Raw genomic sequence first — 12,732 nt, 5'->3', positions numbered from 1 at the left:
CCACGGGGGCCAGATCCACAGATCCAGAGAGAGAGACCGAGAGCCGGGAGAGAGGCAGAGAGAGAGAGAATGAAGTAGGATGGGGGAGAAAGAAGCAGGAGGAGAATCAGAGGAGAATGGAGATGGACATGAAATAAACCGATCGAGCAACCAGTTTGGCCTTCTTCCTTCCTTCGCCGTTCGCCGCCTGCGCGCCCCTTCTTTTTATTTTTATTTTTACACAGATAATTTCACATGGCTTTAAAAATATTGGATTATATGGCAACATTTTCAACATACGGAGGGGAAAAGGCCAGCAGGCATTCAATTCCGCAAGTCCTGTCTCTATTTTGATCTGTGACCACTGTGCGTGTTTCCTGCTGATAAACATTTCTTTTTTTGACCTTGTCTCTAGATCATCTCTATTTTACCAACTTCAGTTGAAAGGTCTATATTGAATCTTTTCACCCTAACCTTGTAATATTTGCCAGTTTTAACCTTGTTAACTGAGCACAGGTTAAACATGTTCAGAAGTCACTTGATATGGCTGCATTTTTGTACCTTAGCCTTTGAACTTTTAAGTGAGGGCAGGACCTTTTTCCTCATAGGTGCGGCGACATGAATTATCTTAAAAATCTGAAGTCTGCAGCTGCTAGCTCAAGGACAACTCAGGGGAAATGTTATTTTCCTCCTAAACTTCTAAGGAAATGTCTTTATGTTTAGTACAGAGAGAAATAAGGAAAGAGATAAAGGTGTTATAATAAACTGACACTCTAAATCCAAATTTTTCAAATACAAAAATCTTTTTTACTTTGTCCTTAAGGAAGCAAATTGCTGTAGGAAGGACATTGTATCAAAGGATATCATGGTTTTCTTTTGCCGAATAAATGTGCATATACTTTTAAATGAGATCATTAAAAGACTTGCAACTTTAGGGAAGAGACCTGAAGTCAACTTTTTAATCTTTTTAAAATCCTTTACAATGTGTCCCATATATTTCAGACATAAAATGATTAAAAGCCCAAATAAAAAATGGAAAATACATCATATGGGTCATTTTCAGTTTCCTCCAGCAAGACAGAATTCCTTTGGGATATCTATTGACTATATACACAATTACTTTCAGCATGAATCATTTTTATTTGAGTCTAATCTTTAACATTTTATTTACAAAGTCACTTATAAAATCTGGAACAAGACCCATTTCTCTGAAAATGGATTCTATGAAATTATTTTAAGGCATTTAAGCCAGGAAAAAACAAAATATTATAATTAGTTGCTTTGGTAATATCTAATGTGCTTCAGTCATTTTCTTGGTCGTAAATATATATGCATATATATATTATTTATACCTTATAGTAGATGCACAAGAGTGCTTAGGATGGGATATGTAAAGGAGCGAAGAGTAGATATTGTTAAATAACACCCATGGTCCCAGAAAGAAGAAACAGACAGGTTAACTAAATCATCAACCACAAAATCCTGCCAAAATAAACAAAAGACTCAACAGAATCGTACCATGTACCTGGTTTTATATATAGTTGGGGCAGGTGCAAACAACCAGATATGAGCATGCAATACTACTGGCCAAATGTATGGAGAGCTACAAAGAGGAGGGCACATTTGTTGTGATTTTTTTTTTAATTTTTATTTTTTTTTAAGTAGGAGCATGGCTATTTATTGATCTTTTCTGTGAATTTTAAGGAAATGTTAGTAAGATTTGTATCACTAGAGGTGCTATAGTCAAAATGTTGAAGCATATTATCATGTTTCTGATAATTGTGGTTTTAGGGGTATGGAAGGTGGAGAGGTAGCTTTCGGAACATGTTAAAAGAATCTTTATAAAGTCTCACCTAGTACCACTTTCCTATGGTTCAGTTTCAATTTATTATTTTTAAATTAAATCACTGTGAATTCCAAAATTATATAGGTATTATGATTGAGTTTCAGATTGGTGTTGGAACACTGTTTTAACACCAGTCCCTTTATGAGTGTCCACTCAGTATTAAGTTATTACCATAATGTTTAGCATGAATGATTATTATAACAAATAATGTTGTTAGAATAATGTTTAGCATAAATGTTTACAGTAACAAATAATGTTTTGCATAAATGATTATTAATAACAAATTAAGCATATTTATCTTTAGAAGTTTTCTAGACAGTAAATGGTCAGGTACCATCCACTATATTTTTGGTGTTTAACACGATAGTTAATGCAAATTTGGTGATAATTAAATATTTGTTAAAGAGAGAGAGAGAACAATAGTGAAAGTGAAAGAGGGAATGAAAGAAACAGAAAGAAAAGAGAGCAGAGCGGGACAATATTCACAGAGTACTAAACAGCCTTCACTGTAAAAAATGCTGGCCAAGTTTTTGTGTAATAGTAAAAGAGAATATTTTTCATAGAAAATAAAATAATTTTGGACATATATCTTTTCCCTAATTAAATAAAACTACATTAATCAGACTCATAATTCATTTAACTGAACAAAATAATTACCTACTGATAATTTTTAAAAAAATACCGGATGATTATTTTTTTATTTTAAATTAATCATTTAGGGATTATTGACATTTAACTGTGACTAAACATTTTTCTTGAAGGAATTGGTTGTGTTCACTATGATTATTTTGACTTATATGATCCTAGGTAATTTATTTGCTCAATAAATTAGTAGTAATGTTATTGCAACTTTTAATTTAAAATAATCCATGGCAATTTGTATAAAGGGTTTTATAATTTTATAAAGCAGTATAATTTTATAAAGCATAACAAGGCAGTATCTGAGTTTTGGTTGATTTGGTTATTTTTATTGGGTGGGAGCACTGAATCAGGCATTGCTGAGAGATTATTCCTTGCTCTGTATTTAGGGATCACTCATATGGTAACCTAAGACAATATACGGTGCTGTATATATAACCCAGGTCTGTCACCTAGAACAAGCACCTTTACCCTATTTCTCAAGTTTCATTATATGATTTTTAAAATGATTGATAATAAACATCATCATAACTAGTTATTCTACTAGTAGTCACATTGAAGGCTCACATTTTCCATTTAGTCTATCTTAAAAAAATAAGATAAGCCATAAAATTTTGGGGTTTTTCTAATATTTTGGAAAATTTGCATGTTTGATATAAACTATTATGATAAAATGCTCTACTTGCTTCCACACCTTAAAGAACTCAATATTACTAGTTAAAATTAATACAGTTTTATTATCAGCTTCACAAGTTGCTAGCACTTAAAGCAATGAAAGGAGTCAAAGTGAGAAGTTCTGGACATGTTATTGACAAAGTGGCATCTTTTTTTCTATTTTTTTTTCTATTTATAATCCAACTCTTCCAAAAGCTTCTCTTAGGATCTCACCCCTCACCAACTGAATAATGTCTGCTCCAATAAAGCCTAAGTAAAGCCTTCTAGACTCAATAAAACCTGGGATAAAAAAGCTCCTTTTTAAAGAGTATGACAGACATACTCTTCAAGTTTTTACTTAAAAGTCAAGGAAGCAGGTAGATTTTGAAGAACAAAAGTGTCAAACTTTTACTGTAAAAGCAAAAGGTCACTAGGAAAGAATGCTTAAATTAAAATTGAAATCTAGGACTTAAGTATCTAAATGTGAATGTAACCTTTCACAAAATAAGAACAGATGAGGTTGTTTTTTTTTTTCCCACTCTTTATCCATTATTACCTCTTCAAAGAAAATGTCATACACACTATATAGATATTAACTTTTCTCTTTGACCTAGGTTAGTAGATATATGACCTATACAAAAAATAAGAACTGTAGCACTGTCTAACACTGACGTCCCATTGTTCATCGATTTGCTCAAGTGGGCACCAGGAACGTGTCCATTGTGAGACTTGTTACCGCTTTTGGCATATCGAATATGCCACAGGTAGCGTGACAGGCTCTGCCGTGTGGGCTGGATACTCTTGGTAGCTTGCCAGGCTCTCCGAGAGAGGGACGGAGAAATCGAACCCGGGTCAGCCGCATGCAAAGCAAACGCCCTACCCGATGTGCTATCACTCCAGTCCCTACAAACCACCCTGAACGTGCCTTATCTCGTCTGATCTCGGAAGCTAAGCAGGGTCTGGCCTGGTTAGTACAAAAAATAAGATATTAAATAATATCCTGACTTAGAAAGTTAGTCTGTTGAGTCAGGGATTATCTCAACATGGAACCAAGGTTTTCATAGCATCATCAGTGATGATGTTTGGAACTACACAAAAAAATAGAAAATTGGAGTTCCTTTTGGATAAGGATCTTCTATTCAGTGAGATCATATAACCATAAAGATAAGGTCGTATTTGTTTGTTCATTACAAGCAAATCCAAGTTCTCAACTTGCTCTAAGTAGACTCTCTATATGTATTGTCCTTAAGTAATTTATCTTAATATATTTATTTTAATTTAATAGTAGTTTACATTCTGTATACATCACTGGCAGAAATTCTTTAAGTAGAATGTCAACAATACTAACAGAATCAATATAATTTGAAGCAAGTGTATATTCTGAGAACAGCATGCTTATCGGCTAGACAGAATCATATCATTAATATTTTATTTTTATTGGTTAAAATTGGAATGTAATAATGCTAGCAGTTTTAAATCAATTGGATAATGATATTGAACAGATACATGTATCAAACTCGCTAATAAATGCTGAGAATTGAGATCCCAGAGGTAATAAGTCATGGAAAATGTTCTCTAGGAAGTTAGAGTGCTCTAGAGGATTTTAAAAAAAAGGCATGACTACACAACTCTGAAATAGTAAGGTAACCATAAAATTACAAATACAATGCTTGTGTATTTGGAAAATGGACTGTTATATATAGCTTTTATGCTATGAAAGAGAGAGGGGATATACAAATGAATACCTTATTTTTCACGTGTTTCAAAATAAAGTTGTAAAACACTACTGAATTTCTCTGTGGAAAAATATGTACATTTACAAATACACACAAAATGCATGGACAGTTTCAGGATATTCAAAGACTGACTATAGAGCCAAGTAAAGAAAACTTGACATAGTCATTAGTGATATGTTGAATATTTATGAGAAACTAGATCCTAAGTTAGGAGTAACAAGAATAATACAGTAGAATTTCTAGCCCTGAATAAACTTGAAAGAAATAAGAAGAGTCTTTCTGTAAGAATAAATATAAAGTTCAAAAGAGGCTTTAAATCTGTATGGTGTTTCTGAAGACCAAATGTTGTGAGTTTAATGATTTTTCCCCCTTTTTTCAAGAAGAGTATATTATGGAAAAGGATCATTAGGTTGGTTTCCTACTTGTGGATACTATAAAATATTTATTATTGTGAAGCAATATTACTACAAATCTTTGAAGTTAACTTTCAATTATTAATGGTATTTTAATACCTCAAAATATTTTATGAAACATTCTATTATTCATTTTCCTCCTTCATATTTATCCCTCTGAGACAGAAATAACAATAAAAACATACCACAAAAGTCACTAATTTTGATATTCAAACAATATGTATTCTAAGTATCACTTCTGAGAAACAAATGTCATAGACACTTAAATACATATAGCCTTATTTTTGTTGTTTTCTCACACTTATGAAAATAATTGATTTAGACAGCACACCATATGGATGAGTAATCTTTGCTCCCTGAAGTCTGTGACAGAATCTACTACGATTCAAAAGGCTGAACTGGGAGATCTCCACAGCACTTTTTCGGCTTTCCATGCAGCTTTGCTAGTTGGGGGTGTTTCAGAGAAATATGCCATTATGGAGGCTGAGAATTCCAAGATCTGTTGTATTATGAGCTGGAAGCAGGGGGAGCCAAGTTTTGGAGCCTGAGTTTTATTTTGAAGAGATGAGAGTGTGGGGAAGCAATAATTAGTCTGAGGTAGAAGACCCTAATATCCTGGCTCAAGCTGTCAGACTCTGTTTCTTCCTTCGACTTTTTATTTATTTTGCTTTCTATCTATTGAACTGGGGCACACCCACATTGAGTAGAGCAATTTAACTTCCTCAGTGTCCACCTGAATTGTTAATCTTATCCATAACACCTTCATACACATAGCTACATTAAAATAAAATCTTGACCTGCAACTGTCCTGTCCAGTTGACATAATAAAAGTAGCCAATAAAGTGACTTTATGGTACTTGGGTTTTATTTATGGAGCCTCATGATTCCAAAAACAGGAGTTCCAATAATCCCTGAAGAAGCTAAAGACTATAAAACTGACCTACAACATATTCTATTTTCTATTGCTTTCACTATTTATTCATTTATGTATAATTTAGAGCAATGCAGAGTCTCTTGCCCACACTCCTGGCACGCCTGGCTGTCTTCCCCGGGGCCTCTCGGAGGGGATAGGCTCCAGCTTCCCTCCCCATCCAAACAGAGCTCCCGGCGGCCGAAGACCACCAGAACCTAGCTATAGCCATGCTCGAGGCCCCTCTCCACATGTTCAGACAAGCCTCACACATGAAGGTACCGGCAGAGGAACCCAGGTGTGTGTAATCCCATCAACAGCCAACATCCAGAGACTTAAAAGCAAGCTCCCAGAAGATATCTTGTAGCCTACTTCTCCCTCTGGGAGAAACTGGCAAGCTTCTGAGAGTTTCCTGCCCACATGGGACAGCCTTGCAAGCTCCCCATGGTGTATTTATATGCAAAATCCAGCAACAAGCTGGATCTCATTCCCCTGACCCTGAAAGAGCCTCCAGTGCGACATCATTGGGAGGGCTGAGTCCAGAAAGACTTCTAAAATCTCAGGGAAAGGATGAATGGAGAGGTTACTGAGCCCGCTCGAGAAATCAATGATTAACGGGATTTTGTGATCGTGATTTATAATTTATTTTAGTTGAAGAACATTTTATTGAGTCAACTGATTTATAAAGTTATTCATGGTTGAGTCTCAAGCAAAAATTTTTCTGACATGGATGTCATCATCTGTGGCAACTGCATTCACCAATGTAACCAGTATCCCTCTCAACCTAAAGCTAGCCCAGACAAAATGGTATTTGTAATCACATTTATCTTTCAGTGCAAGAAGTAGCAAAAGATTTGGTCAAAACTCAATATATCATAATAAATAAAGTATAAGAAATGCCCAATTGAATTGTTAATCCTTCTAATTTAAAATAATTCTTGAACCGTTTATTACTCCTATGGAAAATGATTCATGATCTTTCTTATAAAAATCCATTGCACCAATTAATCTTGAGCCAAAGCTCTAGAATATAGAGCTGCTTAGTAAATATTTCTGAATTATAATGATAAAATAAATTAAAAATTAATATATAAATAAATAATCGACAGTTTTTAAACAATTTATCACTGTATCACTGTCATCCCTTTGCTCGTTGATTTGCTCAAGTGGGCACTTGAAATGTCTCCATTGTGAGATTTGTTGTTACTGTTTTTGGCATATCGAATATGCCATGAGTAGCTTGCCAGGCTCTGCCATGGGGGCGAGATACACACAGTAGCTTGCCGGGCTCTCCGAGAAGGGTGGAGGAATTGAACCCTTGAACAATTTAATGAACTATTAAATATGAATTATATATTAATTAAATATATTTAGTGAGTTATAACTTTCTCCTATATGTTCATCCATGGGCTGGAGTGATAGCACAGCCGTAGGGCGTTCGCCTTTCAGGCAGCCGACCCGTGTTCGATTCCTCCGCCCCTCTCGGAGAGCCCGGCAAGCTACTGAGAGTATCGCGCCTGTACGGCAGAGCCTGGCAAGCTATCCATGGCGTATTGGATATGCCAAAAACAGTAACAATAAGTCTCTCAATGAGAGGCGTTACTGGTACCCCCTTGAACAAATCGATGAACAACGGGTTGACAGTGACAGTGACAGTGATGTTCAGCCATAGTAAAATATATGCAATGGAATAAATTTTGATTGATTTTAAAGGACTTATTCTTAAAATTTTTGAGGATTTTTTCAGATTTATTGGCATAAAGGTGACTTGATATTAGTGAAAATGGGAGTAGATACACTGGAGATATCAGCAAATATTGCAAATATTAAAAATTCATTAGCACACTTTCAATAGTATTATCTTCATCATTGTTCATGACCACTTCATTTGATTTATCTAAATCTACCCTCTAGATGTATTAATCCAAGCTCAGTTTCTTGTTAAAGGCCTTTTCTGTGTCAAAGGTTATTTAGGAAGACTTTGAAACATTAAGCACTCTAGCACTGCCGTCATGTCCTGTTTTTTCTTGATTGCTCAAACAGGCACCAGTAACGTCTCCATTGTGAGACTTGTTGTTACTGGTTTTGGCATATCGAATATGCCACAAGTAGCTTTCCAGGCTCTGCCATGGGGGCAGAATACTCTTGGTAGCTTGCCAGGCTCTCCGAGAGAGATGGAGAAATCGAACCTGGATTGGCCATGTGCAGGGCAAATGTCCTACCCGCTATAACATGAAACATGAAGTCAATTTAAATTTTATATTTTAGTTTTCTACCTTGAGATATACAGAGTTCCTATCCTGTTTCTAGGACTGTTAATTAAGACCATTTTTTTCATTTTAAATTTGTATGTTTGTTTTGTAATATTGAATTCTGTACAGTTACTATAAACTGTGCTATCTCTTGCTCATCTTGCCCTTTTTGTGACCCATAAGTTTGACCAGAAATTCAGCCATGACAGATCAGGGCTGTAAAGTTTCTGAACCACGTACTTCAGAACGTCTGGGCAGTCTACTGGAAACAAAATATGCCACTCATCCTTGATCTTTTGATCTGCAACTCCTCTTGACTGGGTCACTTTGTCAAGGGCTCACCACAGGACTCTGACATGGTCACCTTCTCTGTGTACTTCTGTGGTTTCCATGCCTTGACTTGGCCACCTCCAGCTCAACATATCTCATCCACCTCAGTCATTGCTACAAAAGCCGACAAAGCAGACAAATCAGAATTAAATACTTTGATTTCTTTGACCATTCTTGATATAATAGTAAAGGTGACATGCCCAGTGTAGTTATTTCATAGTAATTCATGTAAATATTGCATGATTAATTGGAAAGATGGCAGCCACATGTCAATAGCTCCTGGGCAGTCTGCCACATGCAGATATTATTTGATTACATATGTATTAAATGTTCATGTAGCAAGCATTTTATCTAAGAAGAAATATTTAAAGGTAGTCTCTTGTTCAATACATTTCAAATCTCATTTTTTACAGTACTAAATATTGTGCAAAGAATTATCTGACTCTTTGTGTAAAGATTTGACAACGCTTCTTACAATGGAACAATAAATTATACTAAATGGCAAAGAAATCGCATTAGCTAAGCAGTTGAAACTCTGCTTATTGATAATAGGCACTAATCTAAAAAGCAGTAATATCTCCACTTACTTTCACTTTGATATACATTTGTCTGAGCAGAAGTAGTGTTTCATCAAGCATAATAATGTTCCACGGGTTTTGCTAGCTATAGACATATAACCTCAAAATAGTTCTTATCCTGAAACAAATATGCCAAACTTTCTCAAAAACAAACAAAAACCATTAATTTAAGATGCAATACAGATATATTTTAATGTATGTTTATTTATACTACATAATTATTCAAAGATCTTGAAACTTAGTCTTGTGTATTTGTTTTAATGCTTATTAAGAAGATACTCTTTTCTAAAATATTATGAGTAGTAGTAGTGTTAATTTTGTGGGTTTTGGCCACCCCTGGTGTTGCTTAGGTCTTACATCTGACTCTGTACTCAAGGATCACTCGTGGATCTACCTGAGTGACCATATGGGGTTTGGCCATAAAATCTGGGTAGAGCATGTGCCAGGCAAGAGTCTGCATGCTGTACTATCTCTTTAATCCTAGAATGGATTTGGTAAAAGACAAATTATCTTTGTAATCTATTTCAAGACCTAGTCATTCTGGCTGTCAAAAGACTCATCCATGAAACAAATCACTTATCTTCTCAGCTTAAATAACACACAATGGACTGTTTAGCATTTTTAGTTTGGAGTAAGGGCATTTAATTTAAATTAAGAAGATTAAAATGTTGATGATTCTAAAAGAGATTGGAGTACTTGCAAAGCTAGATAGCATATCTCTAGCATGTCAGGGAAAAGAAAATACAATAGAGTAGAATAAATGGTTCCCAGAGGACACTGATTGTGGGTAAGGGAGGTGAAAAAAATGTTATCATTGTCAATGTTTGGTGATATAATATAAGGCATTTGTTATGCAACTCCTTTACCTTTCTCTGGTTGTTTTATATTGATTTTTAGTTTGGGTGTCATGCCCAGCTGTGCTCTGGGCTTACTTCTGGTTTTCAGCGCAGGGACCACTCCTAGCAGTGTCTGGAAGACTATATGTGATGCCAGAGATCATTCTTGGGATAACTGGGTGCAAGACAATCACCTTAAGACTTAGTCTATCTCTCTGGCTGATATATTTGAGTAGTCCCCAAAAGTCTTTTTATAGTCTTTAAAATATATATTATTGTTTTTTTTGGTTTCGGGATTGCAACTGGCAGTGCTATAGGGCTACTCCTACTTGATGCTCCCGTTTTCACTAAGGATCACTTGGCATTAAACTCGGGGTATCATACAAAGACCAGCCCACATCCAAGAGAACAAAATCAACCCTTGTTGGTGCAGATGTGGAAAATAAAGGAACTCTCCTTCACTGCTGGTGGGAATGCGGACTGGTTTAGCCCTTTTGGAAAATAATATGGACTCTTCTCAAGAAATTAGAAATTGAGCTTCCATTTGACCCAGCAATACCACTCCTGGGAATATATCCTGGAGACACAAAAAGTATAGTTGAAATGACATCTGCACTTATATATTCATTGCATCACTGTTTACAATAGCCAGAATCTGGAAAAAATCCAAGTGCTCCAGAACAGATGACTGGTTAAAGAAACGTTGGTACATCTACACAATAGAATACTGTGCAGTTGTTAGAAAAGATGAAGTCATGAAATTTTCATATAAGTGGATCAACATGGAAAGTATCATGCTAAGTGAAATGAGTCAGAAAGAGGGTCAGACTAGAATGATTGCACTTATTTGTGGAATATAAAGTAACAGAATGGGAGACTAACACCAAAGAATAGTAGAGATAAGTACCAGGAGGATTACTCCACAGCTTATTAGCTGACCTCACATGATGGGGGAAAAAGCAACTCAGAAAGAGAAGGGACCACCAAGCAAAGGGTGCTAGGTGGGTCCACTAAGGATGGGAGATGTGGGCTGAAAATAGAGTATAGACTGAACATAATGCCTACTTAATACCTCTATTGCAAACCAGAACACCCAAAAGGAGAGAAAGAGAGTAAAAGGGAATGCCCTGCCACAGAGGCAGGGTGGGGTGAGGGGAGGACGGGGTGGGGGTGGTGGGAGGGATGCTGAGACCATTGGTGGTAAAAATGGGCACAGGTGGAAGGGTGGTACTCTATCATTGTATGACTGAAACACAAGCATTAAAATTTGTAAGTCTGTAACTGTACCTCACGGTGATTCACTAATATAAAATTAAAAAAAAAAAACAACAACCGGGGTGTCATATGAGAAACAAGCACCATTGTTCCTTGAACTTTCTCCTCAGTTCCAGGACACATTTTACTTCTTGAAATTTTCTGAAATTTTGTCATAGTTTTTATGACAAGCACTCAGTTTATGGGAGCCATGGAGGTCACTCAGGTGTGAGGGCAGTGTGTACTGAAACACTGGATTAACTTCTGGTACTACAGATCCCCTTTGCATGGCTGTTATGACCAAACACACAAAATTTAAAAACCAAGTAAACAAAAGCCAAGGGTATGGCTTATATATCTTTTTATAATTATTTTTAGTCAACACATAACTTCAGAATTTACACAGTTTAGTCATCATGATTGCTGAAACTTAGTAAGATTTGTCGTTCCATGATGAGAAAGATTGCAATGGACTGAGCCTATGATTTGAAACTGATGTTTGATTCCTAGGCACCACTGGGAGAGACCTCCAAGAACTGAGCTAAGAATATCTTCTGGTCTCTTCCCACTGGCCTTACATGCTGGGGGAAAAGGCAGCTGAGATAGAGAAGGGAACACCAAGTAGAGGATGTTAGGAGGACCCATTCGGGTTGGAAGACACAAACTAAAAGTAGACTATAGACCAAACATGATGTCCACTCAATACCTCTATTGCAAACTACAACACCCTAAAGGTGAGAGAACAAAAGGAAAGGCCCTGCCGAAGATGCAGGGTGAGGTGGTGGGGGATGGGGTAGGGGTGATGAGAGGGATACTGGGATCATTGGTGGAGGTGAATGGGCACTGGTGGAGGGATGGGTAAACGATCACTGTATGAGTGAAATGCAAACACAAAAGTTCATAAGTTTGTAACTGTACATCACAGTGATTCTGGAATGAAAATTTTAAAAAAAATTAAAAAATAAAATAAAATAGTATTTCCAAGAAAAAAAAGAATATCCTCTGGCATTTCCAGGTGTAACCCCAAAACCAATACACAAAAAAGGCTAGATGTTCTTGCAGAGTTTAGACATGGATGTTCAAGACCATTTGCCAAGCCTCTTATTTTTTCCATAGACATTATGGCTTCTGAAGAAGCAACAAAGTAGATAAAAGGCTAAGTAAAAGTTTACATCAATAGTAACTTATACAAAATAATTTTTGTATAAATGGAAGGGAAGGTAAATGGCACCCTCTATGTCTGTTTTGTGTGTGCATATGAACTCTTTCATGGTATTGCTCCTACCTGACAAAAGCAATGTACTC

This window comes from Sorex araneus, chromosome 1 (assembly GCF_027595985.1).
Source record: "Sorex araneus isolate mSorAra2 chromosome 1, mSorAra2.pri, whole genome shotgun sequence".
In the NCBI taxonomy this organism is placed as follows: Eukaryota; Metazoa; Chordata; class Mammalia; order Eulipotyphla; family Soricidae; genus Sorex; species Sorex araneus.
Note: the sequence above shows the minus strand (reverse complement) of the source record.